Source organism: Salmo trutta, chromosome 21, assembly GCF_901001165.1.
Source record: "Salmo trutta chromosome 21, fSalTru1.1, whole genome shotgun sequence".
Taxonomy (NCBI): domain Eukaryota; kingdom Metazoa; phylum Chordata; class Actinopteri; order Salmoniformes; family Salmonidae; genus Salmo; species Salmo trutta.
In genome coordinates, this window is record NC_042977.1 from 2461750 (window position 1) to 2486511 (window position 24762).

Below are 24762 nucleotides of genomic sequence, written 5' to 3' on the forward strand. Positions count from 1 at the left end.
CTAATGCAATTAGCATGAGGTTGTAAGTAACAAGAACATTTCCCAAGACAGACATATCTGATATTGGCTAACTGCACTGTCCAATTTAAAGTAGCTATTACAGTGAAAGAATACCATGCTATTGTTTGAGGAGAGTGCACAGTTTTGAACATGAAAAGTTATTAATAAACCAATTAGGCACATTTGGGCCATCTTGATACAAAATGTTGAACAGAAATGCAATGGTTAATTGGATCAGTCTAAAACCTTGCACATACACTGCTGCCATCTAGTGGCCAAAATCTAAATTGTAGCGGGGCTGGAATAATACATGATGGCCTCTCTTGCATTTCAAAGATGGTACAAAAAAAATACAAAAGAACGGTTGGTTTTTTCTTTGTATTATCTTTTACCAGATCGATTGCATTATATGCTCCTACATTCCTTTCACATTTCCACAAACGTCAAAGTGTTTTCTTTGAAATGGTTACCAAGAATATGTATATCCTTGCGTCAGGGCCTGAGTTACAGGCAGTTAGATTTAGACGGAAATTGAAAAAAAGGGTGTGAACGATGCTGAATGGGTGTAGACAAGGAGCTCTCCAGTATGTGTACCAAAATATTCAAAGGCTATTTTCTCAAAAGTGAGGTTACAAGTTTATCAACTTTCAAAGCATTGCATTGTTCCTCAAATGCAGTGTATGCTATACCATTTTGTAGCTCTGTGTCTCTGCTTTTATCCAATGTAAAAAAACAATTTCATTTGGCTACATAAGATAGAATCAATGCGGTCGGTCACAACGTAAACATTGTTTGAAGCACACTTCTGTAAGTCTCAGTCACAAAATGACTGCTCCAATAAGCCCTCTATTGTGAATGAGAGACTTGCAAAATCAGGCGTGTTTCGAGTTTAGTTCATTGTTCGTAAAAAGGACAAAATGAGTCAAGATTTGTTATTTTGACTGATCGAGTTGAAAAGGTCTGAGTCTGTAAAAAGAGTCGAGCTTCCGATAACTATTATCTACACATACTGTTCATATGATGCATTTAAGTGTATAAGTGTTGCATATAATGTGTATTTATCCATGTGTGTTTGCACATGGAACTGTATGTATGTATGTATGTATGTATGTATGTATGTATGTATGTATGTATGTATGTATGTATGTATGTATGTATGTATGTATGTATGTATGTATGTATGTATGTATGTATGTATGTATGTATGTACGTAGTGGATATGATAAAATACGAATCATTTTAGCCCCCAGTGTCATCGATTGGCACCAAATCCACTATATTCAATTTCACTTCACTGCATGTCTAATGTTTCTATACAAATTCTATATACACACTGAACAAAAATATAAACGCAACAAGCAATAATTTTAATTATTTTACTGAGTTCCAGTTTATTAAAGGAAATCAGTCAATTGAAATAAATGTATTAGGCCCTAATCTGTTTTTATTTATTGAAATGTTTTATTTAACCTTTATTTAAACAGGGAGTCACATTGAGATTAAAATACATTTTACAAGAGCCCTGTATACATTACAATAAAAACATGTGTATAACACAATAACAAAAAACATTTAATAAAAGCAATCGCATTCAACTACATAGAGGTCCTCAATCAATAATTTAAACTGCCTGAGTGGCAGTTTACTCGGCAGATTGTTTCGTTTTTTTGCCCCCATTTGTGGAACAAAGACTTTTCCAAATCTGTGGAGACTGAAGGGATCTCTAGTAATATCCATTCCTGAGAACGGGTTTGGTAACTTATGATTCTTAACTTCATTAATGAAGTTAGATATGGAGGCAGTCTCTGTAAGATTGCTTTGAAAATAATTAAAAGAGAATGCAGCTCTCTTCTTACAATCAGAGAGGTTCATTTTTAATACAGACTACAATGAGTCCTAAATTGTCACCCGTGATAAAACGTATTGCGGAATGGTAGACTGCGTCCAAATGTTTCAAAACAGAGGTTGCGGCATGCATGTAAACAATATCACCAAAATCCAATACAGGGAGAAGCATTGTTTGAACAATCCTTCTCCTATTTTCAATACGGAGGCATGATTTATTTCGATATAAAAAAACAATACTGGATCTTAGCTTCTTAGTCAGATTTTCTATATGCGTTAAGGACAACTTGTCATCAACATAGACACCCAGGTACTTATATTGAGAAATAAGCTCAATTTGGGCTCCATTTGTAGCGCAAATATGCAGGTCCTCAGGGTCAACATTACGTGACTTAGAGAACAGCATGAGCTTGGTTTTACAGATCTTAAATTAGTGGTAAATACAAGTAAGTGATTTCTAAATTGAATCAAAGTCTTGATGAAGTTCACGAATGGCCTGCTGCACCGAGGTGGCACAGGAACATAAATCTGTCTGCATAGAGATGAATGTTAGAAGTATTAAGTGTTTCCTATGTCATTAATATGTAAGGTGAACAATAATGGACCCAAAATCAAACCAAGGAACACCTTTTTGAACGTGAAGAAATTCAGACTTAACCCCATCTGTCAAGATGGCAGGTGTTCTGTCCCTAAGATAATTCTGAAACCATAAACAGGCTGTATATCCCAGGCCTATTTTTGATAACTTCTTCAACAAAACAAAATGATCAGTGTCGAACGCATTCGATAGGTCAATAAACAAGGTAGCACAGCTCTTTTTAGCATCCGAGGCATTTACAAGATCATTAACAACTAGCATGGTGGCTGTGGTAGTACTATGCCCAGGCCTAAACCCTTATTGGTTTATATTAAAAATACAATTATCAGATAAAAAGGAACAAAGTTGTACATTAACCAAGGATTCAAAAATCTTAGCTAAAGAAGGTAGTCTGGAAATGGAGCGATAGTTGTCAAGATCATTTGTAGCTCCACCCTTATGGAGTGGCAGCACAGATGCGGATTTCCATGCTTTTGGAATACTTCCTGACAACATTGTTAAATATAAAATGTGGGCTACTGAGCCAGCAATAAAAGGGAGCTGCACACTGTTGATTTTTTGTTGTTGTCAAATGATAGCAAAGCATCCAGGACTTCTTTATCAGTGAATTTCCGAAAAGAAAACTCAGTAACATTCAATAGATTTTCACCATCAACATCCAAACTACTCTTTTCAAGAGTTGGCTTTGAAATACATTTAAAGAGATAAAATGGTGATTAAATGCATTAATGACATCAATTTTGTCAGTAATCGGGCCAGACTCTAAATACATTTTTGGGGGGAGAGAAGAGGAGCCACCCCATAAGTGACATAACAGCTTTCCAAAATTTAGCTGGGTTCCCTGTACATTCAGATAATGTATTAACATAACTCAGATTTTGCTTTACTAACTAGTTTTACTCACAGAATTCTCAAAATAGCCTGACTGTGTTCCCCATGCAAGATTAAAATCTCCAGTGATCAACACCTCTGGGGTAGTAAAAATGGCAACTAAATCAGTGAGTTTGTTTAGTACACACTTCTTGCTGGAGGGTGGACGATAGATTCCCCCCAAAAAATTGAACCCAACTGAAGACACAAAGCCAACAATTCAAATTGTTTAGGAATAGAGGTAGCCTTTAACAGACACAGAAAGAAGATTATTTGTGGAAATAGCAACACCACCACCTTTGCCTTTCGTATCAGCCCTAAACACATTGAAACCATCCATAAAACCCTGGACTCTGAGGTTTGCTATCAGTTAACCAGATTTCAGATATAAAAAATTATCAGGGTCTGCCTGAGAGGGCCAGATCTTGACATTATCCATTTCATGTAATAAACTATGAATGTTAAGATGTAAAAAATGTCTAACATGTTCTGCATTTAAAATCTGAGTTTCAATAAAAATCTGATTACTTTGAGATTTCAGAACAGCAGACTCAAAGATTGGATTACACCTATTAGGAAAAGAAAACAAAGTAGGAATAGCAATCAGATACAACATGTTGAACTCCCATAGTGACCAAAGAGGAGGTGGTAAAAACTGACTTGCATATAATGCTTATATTGTCCTCACATCAATTTAGTTGATCAATAACCTTTCCAATTTGATGACAACAGCCGGGAGCCATTTTCACCCAGGTGAATTCCATCTTACAAAGTAGCCAGGCCTATTCCAGAGTCAAAATTGTCAATGAGGGACATGCCCTAGTCCTTGGTCAGATGCATTAACCATGGGTGAAGAGATCAAAGACGGCTAAAAGACTCAGTCCTGCAACGGCAAGGAGCTGGAATTGGGCCCGAGACAATTAGATGTCCTGCTAATTTCTGAGCATTCTCCAAGAGCTGTAAGAAATTGTCTCTTGGCTTTACAGATTTCACACACACATATGCAACGCAACTGTTTTCAGAGCAGGAATCGGTTTCTTGATGTCGGGCTTGACTTCTGATAACTCCAATACCCTAGCTCCAGGAAAACAAAGTGTACGGGTATTTCAGACTTCCAACAATCTAACCATGGAGCTTCCCATAATGGTTGATGGCTGTTGTCCATTTCGAGCCGGAGCCATCAGCCCAACCATAGCCCCACCAGGGGCTCCTCTAACTCGCCCCGCACAAATGACAGGAATAGCAGAGCCCACCGTCGACCCCGGTGAAGCAGAACCCACCTTAGACCCCGGCGATGCCATCACAACGTTGGCCGATACGGAAGGAACCTCCAACGCTCCATGAGAAGATGGCGCCGGGACATCAGGCTCCAGAGCAGCGAAGCTATTCGATGATGTCAGCAGCCCATTCATGAATCCCGTCACCGCAGAGGGCTCAGAAAGAGGAGGACGCCACCCTCGACTTCTGATGATGTATCTCCCCGCCCAGCCAGCCAGGAGAGGATCATCCCGCAATTCAGAAACAAAAAGGTCCCGCCGACTCCATTCTCCATCGGTGAGCGATCACTTCCAAGCAGCGGCCAGTCTATCGAAGATAACCTATCAGTCCAGCGCGATGCATGGCCATAAGAGTGGAGGAAAACAAGAAAATCACAGGTCTTGGCTTTTTAGTAGCCTGTGCAAATTAGCTATTTGTATGCCCAGCGTAGTGACTTCTCTGTAGCCCTCCTCGAGCAGGCAATTATCGCACTGAAAGTCATGGTGTTCGACCTCATCCCAGAACAGGGTGAAGTATATACACAACTCCTACAGCGTTGATATCGCAACAAGTACTCCATTTTATCAATACAACGCAGGAAGCTCCCGAAGAAAACGTATTGTGCTGATGTTAATTCCAGAGGCTGTTTGGAGCTTGGTGTATCAAATAAACCTCAAACACTTTTTTTTCTTATTCTCACAAACACTCCAGCAACATAACTGGGCAGGGGTGCAGCCATGGGTGGGCCTGACAATCAAAATGAGTTTCATCACAAAAGGGCTTTATTACAGACAGAATAGTCCTCAGCAACCCCCCAACCCCCCCTCAGACGATCCTGCAGGTGAAGAAGCCGGATGTGGAGGTCCTGGGCTGGTGTGGTTATACGTGGTCTGCGGTTGTGAAGCCAGTTGGACGTACTGCCAAATTCTCTAAAACAACATTGGAGACGGCTTATGGTGGAGAAATTAACATTTAATTATCTGGAAGCAGCTCTGTTTGACATTCCTTTAGTCAGCATGCCAATTGCACGCTCCCTCAACATTTTTGACATCTGTGGCATTGCGACGTGTGACACAACTGCACATTGAAGAGTAATAATCATGCTGTTTAATCAGCTTCTTGATATGCCACACCTGTCAGGTGGATAGGTTATCTTGGCAAAGGATAAATGCTCACTAACAGGGATGTAAACAAATGTGAGCAAAACAAATGAGAGAAATATGCTTTTAGTGCATCCAAAATTTCTGGGATCTTTTACTTCACCTCATGAAACCTAACATTGGACCTACACTTTAAATGTTGCATTTATATTTGTTCAGTTTATATAGAATCACATCTGTCTTCGGAGGCCTTAAGGGAAATGGAGTTGTTTGATGCACAGGAATTTGGCATATAATAATGGTAGACTACTAAAAACATTCAAAACGTAGGCCTAATCATAAAACGGATGCATTTGCCATTGGTAAGATAGCAGAATGTAGCCTTGTGTTTATTAAATTGTCCTAAATAATAATCATATTGCAAGACATCTCTCCTTTGACATGACTGGTTTATTCCCACTACACAACAAATAAAAGGTCACCATTTATCTAAGTAAAGAGACTGGTAGTTTATTTAAAATATTTGACAGTATGGATAGGCTACAGTATTGTGTGCAAGAAGCGTGACATTATAGTCTATTATTAAATAGACTCTTTATCAAGGCAGGAGATTGTGTTTCCATCTTTTTAAATATTGAACAAATTTGTGTGGGCTGTAGTGTGGATGTAGCATGTATGGGCTGTAGCATATACTTTTAAATTGTCTAGTCGAACAATCTTAAGGAATGTGCAGCCAGTGTTTGGCACTCGCTATAGGCAAAATGCATTTTTTTTTTATTGGAAAAAAATCACTACAAAAAGATTAACATTCTGCTCATACCTCTACAGAAAATGTCAAATTTGCCAATTGCGCTTTCTTTTAGAAACTGTCATGGCCCAGTTCCAAAATCTCCGAATCATATCGCAAATGAGGCAGTTTTGTAACCATAAAAGGTGAATGAAAGGAGTTTCAGGCGGGGTTGTAACATTTGTTCTCAAGCCCACAAATATGGTATGGCTAGGGCTGTTGTGGTATTATTACCGCCACACAGGAAATTCCACATGACTGTTGAGTCCCGGTAAACTCCTCTTATGCACTCTGTACATGTGTTGGTAGTAACCAACTCGCTAGCAACTGTTAGAGCGCTGAGTACCATGCCATTAGCGACCTATTGTCCCTCTAACCAATGACATCAATGCAAATGCAATCGAAAAATCACATCAAACACTTATGATCAAAACAGTATCATAAAAGAAGTTCAACAACAGGTTGAAACTGAGTGGGAAATGAAAAGTGCTTTCTAAGGTGATGATTCATTTTTTTTTAAAACATATGCATATTAGAGCTTATACATATTGCATATGCCTATACAGTTGAAGTCGGAAGTTTACATACACCTTAGCCAAATACATTTAAACTCAGTTTCACAATTACTGACATTTAATCCTAGAACAAATTCCCTGTCTTAGGTAAGTTAGGATCACCAATTTATTTTAAGAATGTGAAATGTCAGAATAATAGTACAGAGAATGATTTATTTCAGCTTTTATTTATTTCATCACATTCCCAGTGGGTCAGAAGTTTACATGCTACCAAATACTAATTGAGTCAAACGTTTTGGGTAGCCTTCCACAAGCGTCCCACAATAAATTGGGTGAATTTTGGACCATTCCTCCTGACAGAGCTCCTGACAGATAAACATTCACACACTTCCATTGGAGTGATTAAAACTCGTTTTTCAAATCACTCCACAAATTTGATGTTAACAAACTATATTCTTGGCACGTCGGATAGGACATCTACTTTGTGCATGACACAAGTCATTTTTCCAAAAATTGTATTACAATTAATCACAATTGCAGTGGGTCAGAAGTTTACATACACTAAGTTGACTGTGCTTTTAAAAATAGCTTGGAATATTCTAGAAAATTATGTCATGGCTTTAGAAGCTGCTGATAGGCTAATTGACATCATTTGAGTCAATTGGAGGTGTACCTGTGGATGTATTTCAAGGCCTTTGCTTGACATCATGGGAAAATCAAAAGAAATCAGCCAGGTCTTGAAATACAACATTTAAAAATCAGCCAAGACCTCAGAAGAAAAAAATGATAGAGCTCCACAAACTGTAGACCTCCAAAAATGTGTGGGAAGAACTGAAAAAGCATGTGTGAGCAAGGATGCCTACAAACCTGACTCAGTTACACCAGCTCTGTCAAGAGTAATGGGCCAAAATTCACCCAACTTATTGTGGGAAGCTTGTGGAAGGCTACCCAAAACGTTTGACCCAAGTTAAACAATTTAAAGGCAATGCTACCAAATACTAATTGAGTGTATGTAAACCTCTGACCCACTGGGAATGTGATGAAAGAAATAAAAGCTGAAATAAATCATTCTCTACTATTATTCTGACATTTCACATTCTTAAAATAAAGTGGACCTAAAGTGGACCTATTTTTACAAGGATTAAATGTCAGGAATTGTGAAAAACTGAGTTTAAATGTATTTGGCTAAGATGTATGTAAACTTCCGACTTCAACTGTATGTACAGGTATATAGGGTCACCACTTGGCTATCCACAATCACTGTAAAGAAAAGTCCTGATGACTAGCATCCCTTGGTTTTGACTAGGCATCCACTGTCAATCAATACTACTCCAGACTGGATCCCCCAGCTGCCACCAACACGCCACTCTCATGCACACCTACATCCCAGTGTCTGCCTGCTGTGTCTCTTAAGACTAATTAATACATTACGTAAGTACGCAAAGCGAAAAAGCAATTACCTACGCAGCATGATGATCCTAATTACGTTCTTACATTGCGTAAGGTACACATTTTGCTTCAAGGCCTACTGCTTTTATCCACTAAAGATGTGACCCAACATCAATCAATAGGATCTACAGAAGGAAAATATAGTTGTAAAGTACAATGTTTGTGAATTCAGGGTTGGATTAAATCTGTACCACTGAAGTTCGGCGTTACAGCGCGATTTAAATTTAAAGGCAATGTTCCCGCGTTAGCGGAGACTGCATTCACGGTAAAAGCTGCCTATGTCGGCTCAATCGGAAAAGACCTTCACATTTCGATCGCACAATCTGTAACGCTTCAACGATACAGATTGAGTCGAGCCCTCACTCTTAAAATAGCACATCCCACACTACCCTCTTTTTTGAATATCAATCCCTTAGGCCTGTTGCCTTTTAACCCAAACTAAAGCTTTGTTAATACCTGGCGCTAACATGTATCCTTTGTCCTGATCTTGTCTACATTCTGGTTGTGCCCACATTTTCATATATGCATCTACACATGCTAGATGTCCTGGTGCCTCCATGTACACAAATTATTTGACGGTTATTCTTAAAAATGATAGTTATTTATGTCGTAAGTCAATGGTGCCACCTGTCAATGATTTTAGAAAGCGGGATAATGATGATTTAACTGTCAAGATCTGTCTACAATGTGTGCCTAACTACATCTGGGAGGTAGTTAGGCACAAGATCAGTTGGACAAGATCAGGACAAAGGACGCATATTACTACCAGGTATAAACGGGGCTATTGACAGCATACCCCCACCCCACTTCCTCTCCCTTCTCTCATTCCCTAGACACTAAAATAAAATGTGCTGCTTTGTTTGTGGACCTGTCAAGAGCTTTTGATATTGTTGATCATGCTACTTTATTGAATACCTTTTCCTCGATAGGCCTGATCTCTGACGCCTGTTCATGGTTTCATGATTATCTGAGTGACAGAACGCAGGCTATCGTGACCAAATTGATTGAAGTACATAAAGGTGTTCCACAGGGGGTGATACTAGCACCTGTTCTTTTCACTATTTATATAAATGCTATTGGTCAATCTGCAAAAAAAAGAAAATAATAAATTGGCGAATGCTACTATTATGAACGCAATTGCCCTAACTGCTGACCTGGCTGTGACAAGGCTACAGTCCAATTTTGCAGGAAGCCCTTACTGATTTAAAACGCTTACTTAATACGTGCAAAACTAAATACATGTTGTTTTCATGTTCTCATAAGTTGTCTCAGATGGATTACATCTTTACTCATCAGATGGTTCTATAATCGAATGAATCCCTCCATTCAAATATCTTGATATTTGGATTGACAATGATTTGTTTAAAAAAAACATACGATTGAGCTTGTTAAGAAACTAAGATTTAAAGTGGGCTTTATTTACAGAAACAGATCTCGTCTCCCTCTCTAGTCAACAGGAAGCAGATCAACCTTTCTACCTGTTCTTGTTTATACTATTTATCAATGTGCAGCTGCCTCTACTCTTAAACCCTTGGATGCCGTTTTTCATAGCTCCCTTAGTTTTATTACTCATCACTGAATTGTTTACCAAAAGTTTGGCTGGACCTCTTTGAAGTCACGTAGATCACATCATTAAGCACTTTTTGTTTACAAAACCCTGCTCCACAAACTTCCGACTTAGCTAACGTCACTGTTAAGATTTAAAATTACATGTTATCAAACCCGTTCACAGGGTTTGTTAACTCTGGAGACTCCTTTGGGGTCTAAAGAGTTATGTAAAGCAGCCTTAAATTTCCTTGCACCTTACTACGTGTGCAATGATCTACAATACACTTTAAAAAATGGGAGGAATTGGTGCCTCTAGGGACCTTTTTATTGTGTTTTTCTGATTGTATTTTTCTTTTCATGTGTTGTTGTGAATAATAATGTGTATTCAGAACTAGAGGTCGACCAATTAATCGGAATAGCCGATTAATTAGGGCCGATTTCAAGTTTTCATAACAAATCGGTATTTTTGGACACCGATTTGCCGATTTTATTGTTTGTTTTTTACACCTTTATTTAACTAGGCAAGTCAGTTAACCTGTTGGGGCTAAGGGGCAGTATTTGCACGGCCAGATAAAAAAATTTACCCGATTTAAACTGGTTACTACTCTTGCCCAGAAACAAGAATATGCATATAATTAGTAGATATGGACAGAAAACACTCTAAAGTTTCTAAAACTGTTTGAATGGTGTCTGTGAGTATAACAGAACTCATATGGCAGGCCAAAACCTGAGAAGATTCTATACAGGAAGTGCCCTGTCTGACAATTTGTTCTCCTTCTGTGGCATCTCTATCAAAAATACAGCATCTCTGCTGTAACGTGACATTTTCTAAGGCTTCCATTGGCTCTCAGAAGGCGCCAGAAAGTGGAATGACATCTCTGCAGTCTCTGGGCGAAAAACAGCAGGAGTTTTTGTGAGTGGTTAGGCTGAGAACAATGACACTGGAGTGCGCGTCCACGAGAGGACTCCATGTTTTTCTTTCAGTCTTCGAACGAATACAACGTCGCCCGGTTGGAATATTATCGCTATTTTACGAGAAAAATCGCATAAAAATTGATTTTAAACAGCGTTTGACATGCTTCTAAGTACGGTAATGGAATCTTTGAATTTTTTTGTCACGAAATGCTCTCGCGCATCACCCTTCGGACAGTGACCTGAACGCACAAACAAAACGGAGGTATTTGGATATAACTATGGATTATTTCGAACCAAAACAACATTTGTTGTAGAAGTAGAAGTCCTGGGAGTGCATTCTGACGAAGAACAGCATAGGTAATCAAATTTTTCTTATAGTAAATCTGAGTTTGGTGAGGGCCAAACTTGGTGGGTGTCAAATTATCTAGCCGTGATATCTACTCAGAATATTGCAAAAATGTGCTTTCGCCGAAAGCTATTTTAAAATCTGACACCGCGATTGCATAAAGGAGTTCTGCATCTATAATTCTTAAAATAATTATGTATTTTGTCAACGTTAATCATGAGTAATTTAGTAAATTCACCGGAAGTTTGCGGTGGGTATGCTAGTTCTGAACATCACATGCTAATGTAAAAAGCTGTTTTTTTTATATAAATATGAACTTGATTGAACAAAACATGCATGTATTGTATAACATAATGTCATAGGAGTGTCATCTGATGAAGATCAAAGGTTAGTGCTGCATTTAGCTGTGGTTTTGGTTTTTGTGACATATATGCTTGCTTTGAAAATAACTGTGCGGTTATTTTTGGCAGGGTACTCTCCTGACATAATCTGTTTTGCTTTCGCTGTAAAGCCTTTTTGAAATTGGACAGTGTGGTTAGATTAACGAGAGTCTTGTCTTTAAAATGCTGTAAAATAGTCATATGTTTGAGAAATTGAAGTTATAGCATTTATGAGGTATTTGTATTTCGCCCCATGCGATTCCACTGGCGTCCCACCTTGCCCAGGAAGGTTAAGAACAAATTCTTATTTTCAATGACGGCCTAGGAACGGTGGGTTAACTGCCTTGTTCAGGGACAGAATGACAGATTTTTACCTTGTCAGCTCGGGGATTCAATTTTGCAACCTTACGGTTAACTAGTCCAACGTCTAACCACCTGCTTTACATTGCACTCCACGAGGAGCCTGCCTGTTACGCGAATGCAGTAAGAAGCCAAGGTAAGTTGCTAGCTAGCATTAAACTTATCTTATAAAAAACAATCATAATCACTAGTTGGCTACACATGGTTGATGATATTACTAGTTTATCAAGCCTGTCCTGCGTTGCATATAATCGATGCGGTGCGCATTTGCGAAAAAGGACTGTCGTTGCTCCAACATGTACCTAACCATAAACATCAATGTCTTAAAATCAATACACAAGTATATATTTTTAAACCTGCATATTTAGTTAATATTGCCTGCTAACATGAAAATCTTTTAACTAGGGAAAATGTGTCACCTCTTGCAACAGAGTCAGGATATATGCAGTGTGAAGACTATTTCTTCTTAACAAAGACAGCCAACTTCGCCAAACGGGGGATGATTTAACAAAAGCGCATTTGCGAAAAAAGCACAATCGTTGCACGACTGTACCTAACCATAAACATCAATGCCTTTCTTAAAATCAATACACAGAAGTATATATTTTTAAACCTGCATATTTAGCTAAAAGAAATCCAGGTTAGCAGGCACTAGGTGAAATTGTGTCACTTCTCTTGCGTTCATTGCACGCAGAGTCAGGGTATATGCAACAGTTTGGGCCGCCTGGCTTGTAGCTAACTAATTTGCCAGAATTTTACGTAATTATGACATAACATTGAAGGTTGTGCAATGTAACAGGAATATTTAGACTTAGGGATGCCACCCGTTAGATGAAATACGGAACAGTTCTGTATTTCACTGAAATAAAAAAAACGTTTTGTTTTCGAGATGATAGTTTCCGGATTCAACCATATTAATGACCTAAGGCTCGTATTTCTGTGTGTTTATTATATTATAATTAAGTCTATGATTTAATAGAGCAGTCTGACTGAGCAGGCTAGGAAGCATTCATTCAAACAGCACTTTCGTGCGTTTTGCCAGCAGCTCTTTGCAATGCTTCAAGCATTGCGCTGTTTATGACTTCAAGCCTATCAACTCCCAAGATTAGGCTGGTGTAACCGATGTGAAATGGCTAGCTAGTTAGCGGGGTGTGCGCTAATAGCGTTTCAAACGTCACTCGCTCTGAGACTTGGAGTAGTTGTTCCCCTTGCTCTGCATGGGTAACGCTGCTTCAAGGGTGGCTGTTGTCGATGTGTTCCTGGTTCGAGCCCAGGTAGGAGCGAGGAGAGGGACGGAAGCTATACTGTTACACTGGCAATACTAAAGTGCCTATAAGAACATCCAATAGTCAAAGGTAAATGAAATACAAATCGTATAGAAAGAAATAGTCCTATAATTCCTATAATAACTACAACCTAAAACTTCTTACCTGGGAAAATTGAAGACTCATGTTAAAAGGAACCACCAGCTTTCATACGTTCTCATGTTCTGAGCAAGGCACTTAAACGTTAGCTTTCTTATATGGCACATATTTCACTTTTACTTTCTTCTCCAACAATTTGTTTTTGCATTATTTAAACCAAATTGAACAGGTTTCATTATTTATTTGAGGCTAAATTGATTTTATTGATGCATTATATTAAGTTAAAATAAGTGTTCATTCAGTATTGTTGTAATTATCATTATTACAAAATAAATAAATAAAATAAATTGGCTGATTAATCAGTATCGGCTTTTTTTGGTCCTCCGATAATCGGTATCGGCATTGAAAAATCATAATCGGTCGATCAGAACCACATTCCTTTAAAGCTTAGAGAAGATCTCATGTTAAATACTGTTGAAGTAATATGGCTACAGGTTCATCTGGGAAGCTGCTATAGACAACCAAATGCTAACAGTCAGTATCTGTATAATGTATCAACATAGAAGTATATTTTCTGGGTGATTTAAATATTGACTGGCTTTCATCAAGCTGCCCACTCAAGAAAAAAACTTCAAACTGTAACTAGTGCCTGCAACCTCGTTCAGGTTATCAGTAAGAGAAGTTAAACAGCACAGGAATGAAATCAACAACATGTACTGATCACATCTTTACTAATGCTGCAGATATGTGCTTTAAAGAAGTATCAAAATCCATCAAATGTAGTGATCACAATATAGTTGCCATGTCTAGGAAAATCAAAGTTCCAAAGGCTGGGCCTAATAGTGTATAAGAGGTCATAGGAATCACTACAAAACGTATTCTATGTAAAGAATATTTGCTGGTCTGTGGTGTGTAATGAGGAACAATCAGACACTGCACTTGACACATTCATGAAATTGCTTATTCCAGTTACTAATAAGCATGCACCCATTACGAAAATGACTGTAAAAACTGTTAAATCCCCTTGGATGGATAAGGAATTGAAACATTGTATAGTTGAGAGGGATGAGGCAATAGGAATGGCAAATAAGTCTGGCTGCACAACCGATTGGCAAATGTACTGCAAATTGAGATATGTGACTAAACTGAATAAAAACAAGAAGAAACTATACTATGAAACAAAGACATTTTTTATAAAGATGAGGAAAAAACCTTGGAGCACCTTAAATTACATTTTTGGCAAAAAGGCAAACTCAGCTCCATCATGCATTGAATCAGATGGCTCATGCATCACAAAATCCACAGATAGACAATTACTTTAATTATATTTTTTATTGCCAAGATTAGCAAACTTAGGCATGACATGCCAGAAACAAAACGCTGAAACTACACATCCAAGTTTAACTGATCAAATTATGAAAGACAAGCATTGTAGTTTTGAATTCGGTAAAGTGAGATTGGAAGAGGTGAAAAAAAGTATTGTTGACTATCAGCTATGACAAGCCACCTGGGTCTGACAACTTGGACGAAAAATGAATGAGGATAACAGAGGACGATATTGCCACATCTTCAATCTAAGCCTACTAGAAAGTGTGCCCGCAGGCCTGGAGGGAAGCAAAAGTAATTCCTCTAGATCAGTAAAGCCCCGTTTACTTGATCAAATAGCCGACCAAAATCAGCCTGTTACCAACCCTTAGTAAGCTTAGGAATTGTGGGGGCTGTTTTTTTAGACTTCACTGTGGCTTTTGACATTATCGATCATAGTCTGCTTATGGAAAAACGTATGTATTATGGCTTTACACCCCATGCTATATTATGGATACACAGTTACCTGTTTAACAGAACACTGAGGATGTTCTTTAATGGAAGCCTCTCCAACATAATCCAGTTAGAGTCAGGAATTCCCTAGGGCAGCTGTCTAGGCCCCTTACTTTTTTCAATCTTTACTAAAAACATGCCACAACGCAGGTCCTACAGGCTCTAGTTTTTTCACACTTGGACTACTGTTCAGTCGTGTGGTCTGGTGCCACAGAGGGACCTTGGAATACTACAAATTTCTCAGAACAGGGCAGGATGGATGGCCCTTAAAAGTACACAGAGAGCTAACATTAATGACATGCATGTCAATCTCTCATGGCTCAAAGTGGAAGAGCGATTGACTTCATTACTACTTGTTTTTGTAAGAAGTGTTGACATGCTGAATGCACCGAGGTGTCTGTTTAAACTACTAGCACACAGCTCAGACACCCATGCATACCCCACAAGACATGCCACCAGTCAAGAACAGACTATGTGAGGCACACAGTACTACATAGAGCCATGGCTACATGGAACTCTATTCCACATCAAGAAACTGATGCAAGCAGTAGAATCAGATTTAAAAAACAGATGAAAATACACCTTATGGAACAGTGGAGACTGAAGAGATACAGGAACACACACGCATACGCAAACACACGGGCATTGTAATATTGTTGTATGGTGGTATTATACATTTTTGTATTGTAGATATGTAGTGGTGTAATGTTTTATCTTTTGTTTTTTTAGCAGCTAATGAGTTTCCCTAAAAAAATACAAATATTTTACTGTGTATATGAATGTGTAGTTTAATGTATATGTTGGTGCTATACAGGGCTCATCTGGAAAAGAGACCTTTGTCTCAGCATTGACTCCCTGTCAAAATAAAGGTTAAATAAAAAATTTTTAAAATCACTCTGTCTGTCTGTCTGTCTGACTGACTAGGCTGGTCTATTAAGACAGCTTCTCATTGACCGTTCCACTGTGTGGTTGAGTGGGCAGCATCAGGGCAGACATGGGCAAAGCCACAACACAGTGGTCAGGTCTGCACAGAGTGGCCAGACAGATAGGGGAGACCGGATACTGTCCTCCGAACCCCCTGCTAGAGGGGGTCGGGACACACACACACACACACACACACACTTTCTTGTTAACACACAGATACATTCTCTCTCTCTGCAATACACTCAAAGCACACAATGCTCACTCACCCCAACATGCACATCTATAACCCCTCCCCCACACACAATTGAATGTTTTTGACAAGCCTTTGATTCCCCTCTTGCCCTATAAAAAAACGGTGAGAAAATTACTGTAATATCCTCTTCAGCACTCACTCTTGAACACTCACACACTAAATGAAATCTGACTTAACTAGGACTCACAACGTTATCCCATCATATCTTACATGATTTAAGCCACTCATATCTCTCTCAACCACTAAACTAGGACCAGATTTGCTAAGCTTTTACCAAGCATTTGCACCTTGTATTTTCAGAAGGGAATAAGACATTTGGTTACACTTGATTTGGATAGTCTGTAGAGCATCTACAGATTGACTATCAGTAACATTTCAACTAACTATATACAAACCATAACCCTAAACTTCACCCCTACGCTAAATAGGTTAACTTGAACCCATTTGCAGTCCACATTGTTCTAAGTAATAGCATGGCTTCAATCGCATTCACACTGATATAAGGACTAGGCCTACTGTGAATTGAATCATGGCTGAGCATGGACATGCCAAACATGGTCAATAAGCAAGATTAAATTCATTATTGATAAGGCCTAAAAAAAAGAGAATATAATTATAAATCAAATTCTAAACAAAACAACAACTTCCTTTAAACACTTACAGGCACCATTTCTCCCCGTGGGCATTTAAAACAACGCAGACTATGGAGGGTTTTACACACATCAAAATGGGACCCGCATGGCTAAAATTATGTGGGCCTGCCTACAATGCATAGATAAAAAGGGAATGTCAGCTCACTGTTTTACTCTCAAACTTGATATTTTATTAAAGCTTTGGTGACTAAGATGTATTTCCAAGCGGTCTCAGGAGCCAAACCCTTTATCGACAGTCTTGACTACTTCGCGATTGCATTGAGCAGACAAAAAAAAAAAGCCTTCATTGAGGGGAGGGGAGGCTATGCTTGGTTTTATAGAAAATAAAATGTGAAAAAAATTCTGTTTTTAAATATGACGTATACAGGCAACGAAAGCACATTAGGTTACTCTTATTCCATCCACATATGGGCACTGTGTCTCACTGCTGGATAGGCTGCGATTCCGCTGTCAAAATCCATGCAATAACGAACTGCGTTACCACTGAAAGCAGCTTTTGGTTGGTCTTAAATATCCATCAGCGCTGCCTGAAATTAGCACTTTGGATCATGTTTATGGGCACACCTTAAATATTTCCACCCCGCCCATCTGAGCGCAAGCAAGCTGATATAAGGCAGGTAAATTACCAAACCTGGCATTAGGGCTGGAAAATGCCAGTGCGGCAGCACTACATGATGATTGCAAAGTAACGTGCATTTGACACTAGTGCCGCCTTAATGCCAGCCGAAAATAGAGCCCATAGTATATAATGATAAACTTCTCACAAAATGCAGAGCCAATTTGGCTAAAAGTTAGGCTCGGTCTTGGATATGGTCACATCAAGGTATCTTGAATTGGTTTGACGGTATGCCAATTCTGGCTGCATTAAATAGCATTGTCAGTTTTTATTGCAGTCATGATTTCTTGGCAGACAGGGTTTTGTGTGACAGATGGTGCTCACAGTATAGAGACTGGGGATGAGGAAATGTTGGATTGCTGTTATATCTGAAGTATGACCGTACTGGGCATAAAAACATACACTACTGTTCAAAAGTTTGGGGTCACTTAGAAATGTCCTTGTTTTTGAAAGAAAAGCAAATTTTTTGTCCATTAAAATAACATCAAATTGATCAGAAATACAGTGTAGACATTGTTAATGTTGTAAATGACTATTGTAGCTGGAAACGGCTGATTTATATATGGAATATCTACATAGGCCCATTATCAGCAACCATCACTCCTGTGTTCCAATGGCACATTGTGTTAGCTAATCTATGTTTATCATTTTAAAAAGGCTAATTGATCATTAGAAAACCTTTTTGCAATTGTTTTAGCACAGCTGAAAACTGTTGATCTGATTAAAGAAGCAATAAAACTGGCCTTCTTTAGACTAGTTGAGGAGCATCAGCATTTGTGGGTTTGATTACAGGCTCAAAATGGCCAGAAACAAAGGACTTTCTTCTGAAACTCGTCAGTCTATTCTTGTTCTGAGAAATGAAGGCTATTCCATGCGAGAAATTGCCAAGAAACTGAAGATCTCATACAATGCTGTGTACTACTCCCTTCACAGAACAGCGCAAACGGGCTCTAACCACAATAGAAAGAGGAGTGGGAGGCCCCGGTGCACAACTGAACAAGAGGACAAGTACATTAGAGTGTCTAGTTTGAGAAATAGATGCCTCACAAGTCCTGAACTGGCAGCTTCCAGCTACAATAGTCATTTACAACATGAACAATGTCTACACTGTATTTCTGATCAATTTGATGTTATTTTAATGGACAAAAATTTTGCTTTTCTTTCAAAAACAAGGACATTTCTAAGTGACCCCAAACTTTTGAATGGTAGTCTATACATTTTCAATGTGTACTTTTTATTTAGACATTTTGAGAAGGGAATCATATTGCCTATAGGCTACTATAAGTGCAGGATATTATTTGTTCAATTGTATTTTTTTTTAATAGAGCGAGAAACGTTATGATTAAATACTCCCTATGATTCCTAATAAATTCTAAGGAACCCATCCTATTAACTGTAAAATGGTCTAATGTAGTAGTCAAAGGGCCATTTTATATTATTTCAAAATTGGTTTGGGGTTTTTGTCAAAGACTTGTACATAGATATTCTATCTAAATGAATATACTTACATTCTGCCTATTAGCATGAATCCCAGCCAAAAGCTAATTAGAGGTTTAGTGGGTGTGGCTAGAGTTAGCAGTGAGGGCAATGTCCTGAGCACCTGTCTATGTTCCTACTACATTCTCTGTACCCTCTGTCCAAGTGTGCGAACTGCTTGGTTTTTAATTAAAACAGAAACAGTATTATGTGAACGTGAAACACATAATCCCATTCAATGGCAGTTCAACAAAGAAGCCACTTGTGTTAAATTTTCTGCTTCCACCCGTGGAATTGGATCCCCTAAATAAGACATACCATTGCACTCTACCGGTAACATCAAAACCCAAAAAATAAATAAGATCATATGCAGCTAGCCATAAGCTTACAGCAACACCATTCCTGTATTCGGAATCATTTTGTCTACTTTGCAACGGTTTCACAATTTATCAGTAACGTTCTCCGTAACAGTTACAGAAATGTTTTTCTTGCTATGAATATGATATGTGGTTGTTTATCTACCCTAGTTGAATGCACTGACTAAGTCGCTCTAGACACATTTCTGCTAAAAGCCTAAAATGTAAATCTACTCTTTCAAAGCATGCTGAGTATTATTCTAAATGAACTCACCCCCAAACAAGACCATATTTGGTCTGCCCGGACTGGGCCAAATCTGAACCAATCATAGATTAAGTACAATACAGCACAGTATAGTAGAGCAAAGTTGCATTTAGTTCAGCACAATACAGTAGAGTAGGCCTACAGTAGAGTTTACTTCATAGAGTACAGTCAAGTAGAAGAGTTCAGTACAATATAGTACATTATACTGAACTTTACTATACTCTACTCACACTTAATTTACTGTATGAACATTACTGTTCTGTACTCTACTGTACAGGGCCCAGTTTTCCGATAGCGATGGATCTTGGGTATACGAGTGTTTTAACAATGCATCTTTACTGCAATGACTGAAAATGTAACATGCATTTCCCAAAACACCACACAGATAGAATGGTCACTGAGCGCATCGTTGGAGCATATGTCGATACTGACAGGGTCTTGCTTCAGCTTTCTCAATTCAAATCTTACCTTAACATTAGAATTATTTCACAATACTGATGACAGATCAGCTCCTAGAGAAATATTTCCACAATAGCTGCAAATATTGACGTGGCTTATTCTAATGCTTACCCAATAAAAATGCATTAAATCACCATTTTGGCACATTATTGTGCACGTTAGGCTACACATCATTAAATATATTGAGACAAATTACAGACAGTAGCCTAGTCTACAAGTAGCAAAATAGAACTCGACTGAACATGAAATGTATTTTAATATAGTTAAAATAGGCCTATAGCCTACTGTTTATTTTAATGCAGTCATCTCAGTTTTCATTTAAAGCATATTTTTTTATACTTGTTTGTGTCAATTGCAAAGACATTGGCAACTTTGTATTTGCAGTCAACTTTGTTCTGAAGTTATCGGCAGTCACAGATAGACAAATAAATCAAGTGACACAGGAGGGTAAAACAGTATATAACAATGCGCTGTGCATCAAGTGGTCTGAGGCAGGCATTCGATCGCGTTCATTTTCAAGTGCAATGTTAACGCTGGTTCTGGGAAACAGCTCAGAGATCCTACGAAGGTTCTAATGATGAACTTAACATGCTTTTGGGAAACCGGGCCCTGAACTATAGCCCTTATATCAGTGTGAATTCTATTGTAAGTAATAGCATGGCTTCAATGTGGAGTGCAAATGGGTTCAAGTTATCCTATTTAGGAATAGGTCTACATTTTGTTATTTTGTTTCTGTAAGCCATTTAACAAACTATAATGGACTAACATTGGAATTGGAGTTGATTCCAAGGAAATACATAAAAGGCCGTAAAAACACAACCTGAAGCAACCACTGAACAAAAATATAAACAACATGCAAAGTGTTGGTCCCTTGTTACCTAAGCTGAAATAAAAGATCCCAGAAATGTGTTTAGATCCCTATTCGTGAGCATTTCTTCAATATAATCCATCAACCTGACAGGTGTGGCATATCCAGAAGCGGATTAATCAGCATGATTATTACACAGGTGCACCTTGTGCTGAGGTCAATAAAAGGCCACTCTAAAATGTAAACTTTTGTCACACAACACAATGCCACAGATGTCTCAAGTTGAGGGAGCGTGCAATTGGCATGCTGACTGCAGGAATGTCCACCAGAGCTGTTGCCAGAGAATGTAATGTTCATTTCTCTACCATAAGCCACCTCAAATGTCATTTTAGGGAATATGTCAGTATGTCCAACCGGCCTCACAACCGCAGGCCACATGTAACCACGCCAGCCGAGGACCTCCACATCCAGCTTCTTCACCTGCCGAATCAGGGGGGGGGGGGGGCACAGTAGATCACAGGAGAGTACTGTATTGTGAAGTACCAGATGGCTGTGGAGTTTGAAATTAAGGTCGGTCCCAATCGGAGATAAAAATTATTACTTTGGACGTTGACATCAAAGCCAGGGCGAACGGACCAAATTTCAAAGTCCATGGACTTTGGATGGTGCTCAATAGACTATATCTTAGTTTATGGGATGAGTTATTCAGCCATAATTTCATAGCAGCATCGAATAGACATCAGGTTGCCTCCAATTTATAGCCAATTCCCCTCCTGCAGATGTAATGATGATACCCAAATGATGCGTTAAAATGATATGCATCCATAGCAGAGCAGTTATTGAAATGCATTATGCTGCTTCTTGACAGGTGGCTTAAGTATAGGCGACAGTGTAGCTTGAAGCAGAAACCAAAATTGCATTCCCTACAAACATGCATTAAAGCAAACCGAACTGTAGCTATTTTTGTCATTGAATAATAGCCAAATGTTTAGGTCATACATTTGATAATATAACATGTCAATACAAAATGTCTCATTCCCGCCCTAATCACTGTCGTAAAAAAAAGAGAACCCGTGCACATTCTCAATTCAAGAAATAAAGTAGTATTTTAGGCTATCGATAAGGATGTCGAACTACGGGACACGCGACAGGCAATTGATAAGCAAGGTAGCATATCATGCATCCAGCAATCCACACCCTAAAAGCAATGCGCATGCGTCCCGCCAAACAAAGGACTTGGCATTACTAATCGAAGTTTCACTCCAACCCAATAGTATTTGAGATGTAATTGCAACGATGGACACTAAAAATGATAACGATATTTTACTTATTATTTAACCGAATCCGATATGATGCTAAATATTTTTAAATGATGCTAAAGAGTCTTGCGAAAGGATAGGCACTCTAGTAGCCTACACCCCCTTCTCATCACACATGCCATACAAGAACTGAGCATCTCCTATTTGTGCACATTCAGATGAAATATGATATTAATAAATCAGTCACCTAATTCGGTCGCGTTCAGATCTGATGATATGACAGTGTGTGTGTGTGTGTGTGTGTGTGTGTTACATGTAGTGTCACACCTCCATACACAAAGAGGTGGGGCAAAGAATCTTATTTCTGGAATTACTATCATTTCCATCTGGAGAGATGTTCCGCAATCTCAATAAAATGTGGAGTTTCTGTCCATTTGGTCAGCCTAAATTGTGACATTTGTGCATCATTAGCACGCAATGTTTGTAATCAGTCATATTTACTTTTAAAAAGAGCTCGTACATTAATAAACTACACTATCATCAAGACATGTAAAATACTTGTATGGAGGAAAAGGTCCATACTTCACCAGACATTGTGCACGAGAAAGAGAACACACCCCTTTATCTTGACATTTTGTCGGTAGAATTGCATAGAAGGGAAAACGGACTAATTATGACATTTCCATTGCAAACAAGGTTACATAATCATTGTCAATCATTGTCCACATAATCATTGTCAAGTCAATTTGCTCAGAAGTGCTCCTTTTTTTGTCAAATACATCCCATTATCCAACGTGCGCTCTACCTATCCAAATGGATAGGTGAAAAGCAAAAATCTACACACCCTGAAAATAAAACGATTTGAAAAAGCGCACTTGAGCAAATGTTAATCATTTTCAAAAATAAATATTCAATGGAGTGATTCTTACCGTTGACAGTGAAGTAAGTTACAAAGCCCTCCTTTCAATGAGTGTATTTTATCAAGCGGCTTCGCCTGTGCGCGTGGTAGCGTGTGCCTATTATGGTAGTGTTCTGCGTGGCTCGCTCTGCATTTCTCTGGCGACACGCGCACGTACACGCACGCACACGCACGCACGCACACGGTTCACTCCATTCTGGCGATCATTTGGGCGCGCGACGCTGCTGAGACGTGGAGGGCTGATCTACAAATTCCTAAAGGGACTTTCACATGGGCCACGATAAACAGCAATTGAACCGCGAGGCAGGCATTCGATTATGTGTAGAGACCAGCGGTCCCGGTTGTTATCAGCACGAATGTTGTCGTTAAAACATTGGTTGATTGGTTTACAAGATGCACTCTGCTCATTGGTCAAACATGCACAGCACCTGCTCTTGACTTCACCTAATTTCATATTTTGGAGCCTAGAGTGCTGATCCATTAGCCGCTTCTCACAGGCATGAGCAACACAAACCACACTGCTTGTAAAACTGCTTGCGTTTTTTTGCAGCCCTCTGCCCTACTCCCAATGATGTCTGTGAAACCGTTGCCCTTACCACTGTCCATCTGTAAGCTCCTTACAAAGCCTCTTACACAGCCCCCTTAAAGGCGAGTTTACACATCTTGTACAATTATCATCTTTCATTCATCAAATCAAATGTTATTGGTCACATACACATATTTAGCAGTTGTTATTGTAGGTGTAGTGAAATGCTTGCGTTCCTAGCTCCAACAGTGCAGTAATATCTAACAATTAACAACAATACACACAAATCGAAAGTAAAGAATGGAGTTAAGAAATATATAAATGTTAGGAAGAACAATGTCAGAGTGGCATTGACTAAAATTCAGTAGAATATAACACAGTATATACATATGAAATGAATAAAGCAGTATGTATTCAAGTGACTAGTGTTCCATTATTAAAGTGACCAGTGATTCCATGTATATGTATATGTATATGTATATGTATATAGGGCAGTAGCCTCTAAGGTGCAGGATTGAGTAACCAGGTGGTAGCCGGCTAGTGATGGCTATTTAACAGTCTGATGGCCTCGGTCCCAGCTTTGATACACCTGTACTGAACTCACCTTCTGGATGGTAGCGGGGTGAACAGACAGTGGCTTGGGTGGTTGTTGTCCTTGATGATCTTTTTGGCCTTCCTGTGACACCGGGTGCTGTAGGTGTCCTGAAAGGCAGGCAGTGTGCCCCCGGTGATGTGTTGAGCAGACCGCACCGCCCTCTGGAGAGCCCTGCGGTTGCGGGCAGTGCAGTTGCCAAATTTCTTATTGAACCAACCAATAAGCATTCTTATTGGTTGGTTCAACTCTGATGACAATAAGGCGTGTTGTGATTGGCCCCGTATGCAGATAGGGGGAGATCGCAAAAGTCAGGTCTTCCCAGTATGAAAATGTGATGCAAGGGGTAGGTCACGTTCTGAATACTGTTTTCTATTTTACAATGTGTACACGTTTGCTGTACATTGCTGATTTATACATGTGTGGGTATATGGTACCTGTTAGGGATTGAGGGGCTTTCTGGGATGTGCTTTCGCATATGATTGCTTTAAATAAGTGTGTTAG

At 38.9% G+C, this 24762-nt stretch overlaps 1 protein-coding gene across 1 annotated transcript in view; it reads right to left on the reverse strand.

The window, feature by feature from the left end:
• basp1 (brain abundant, membrane attached signal protein 1) overlaps positions 1-23441 on the reverse strand; it is a 68385-nt gene extending 44944 nt beyond the window's left edge. Inside the window, exon 1 of the mRNA XM_029703949.1 lies at positions 23151-23441. The gene's annotated coding sequence lies outside the window, so the exon portion shown is untranslated. The remainder of the gene's footprint in view (positions 1-23150) is intronic.
• Between the last annotated feature and the right edge of the window lie 1321 nt (positions 23442-24762).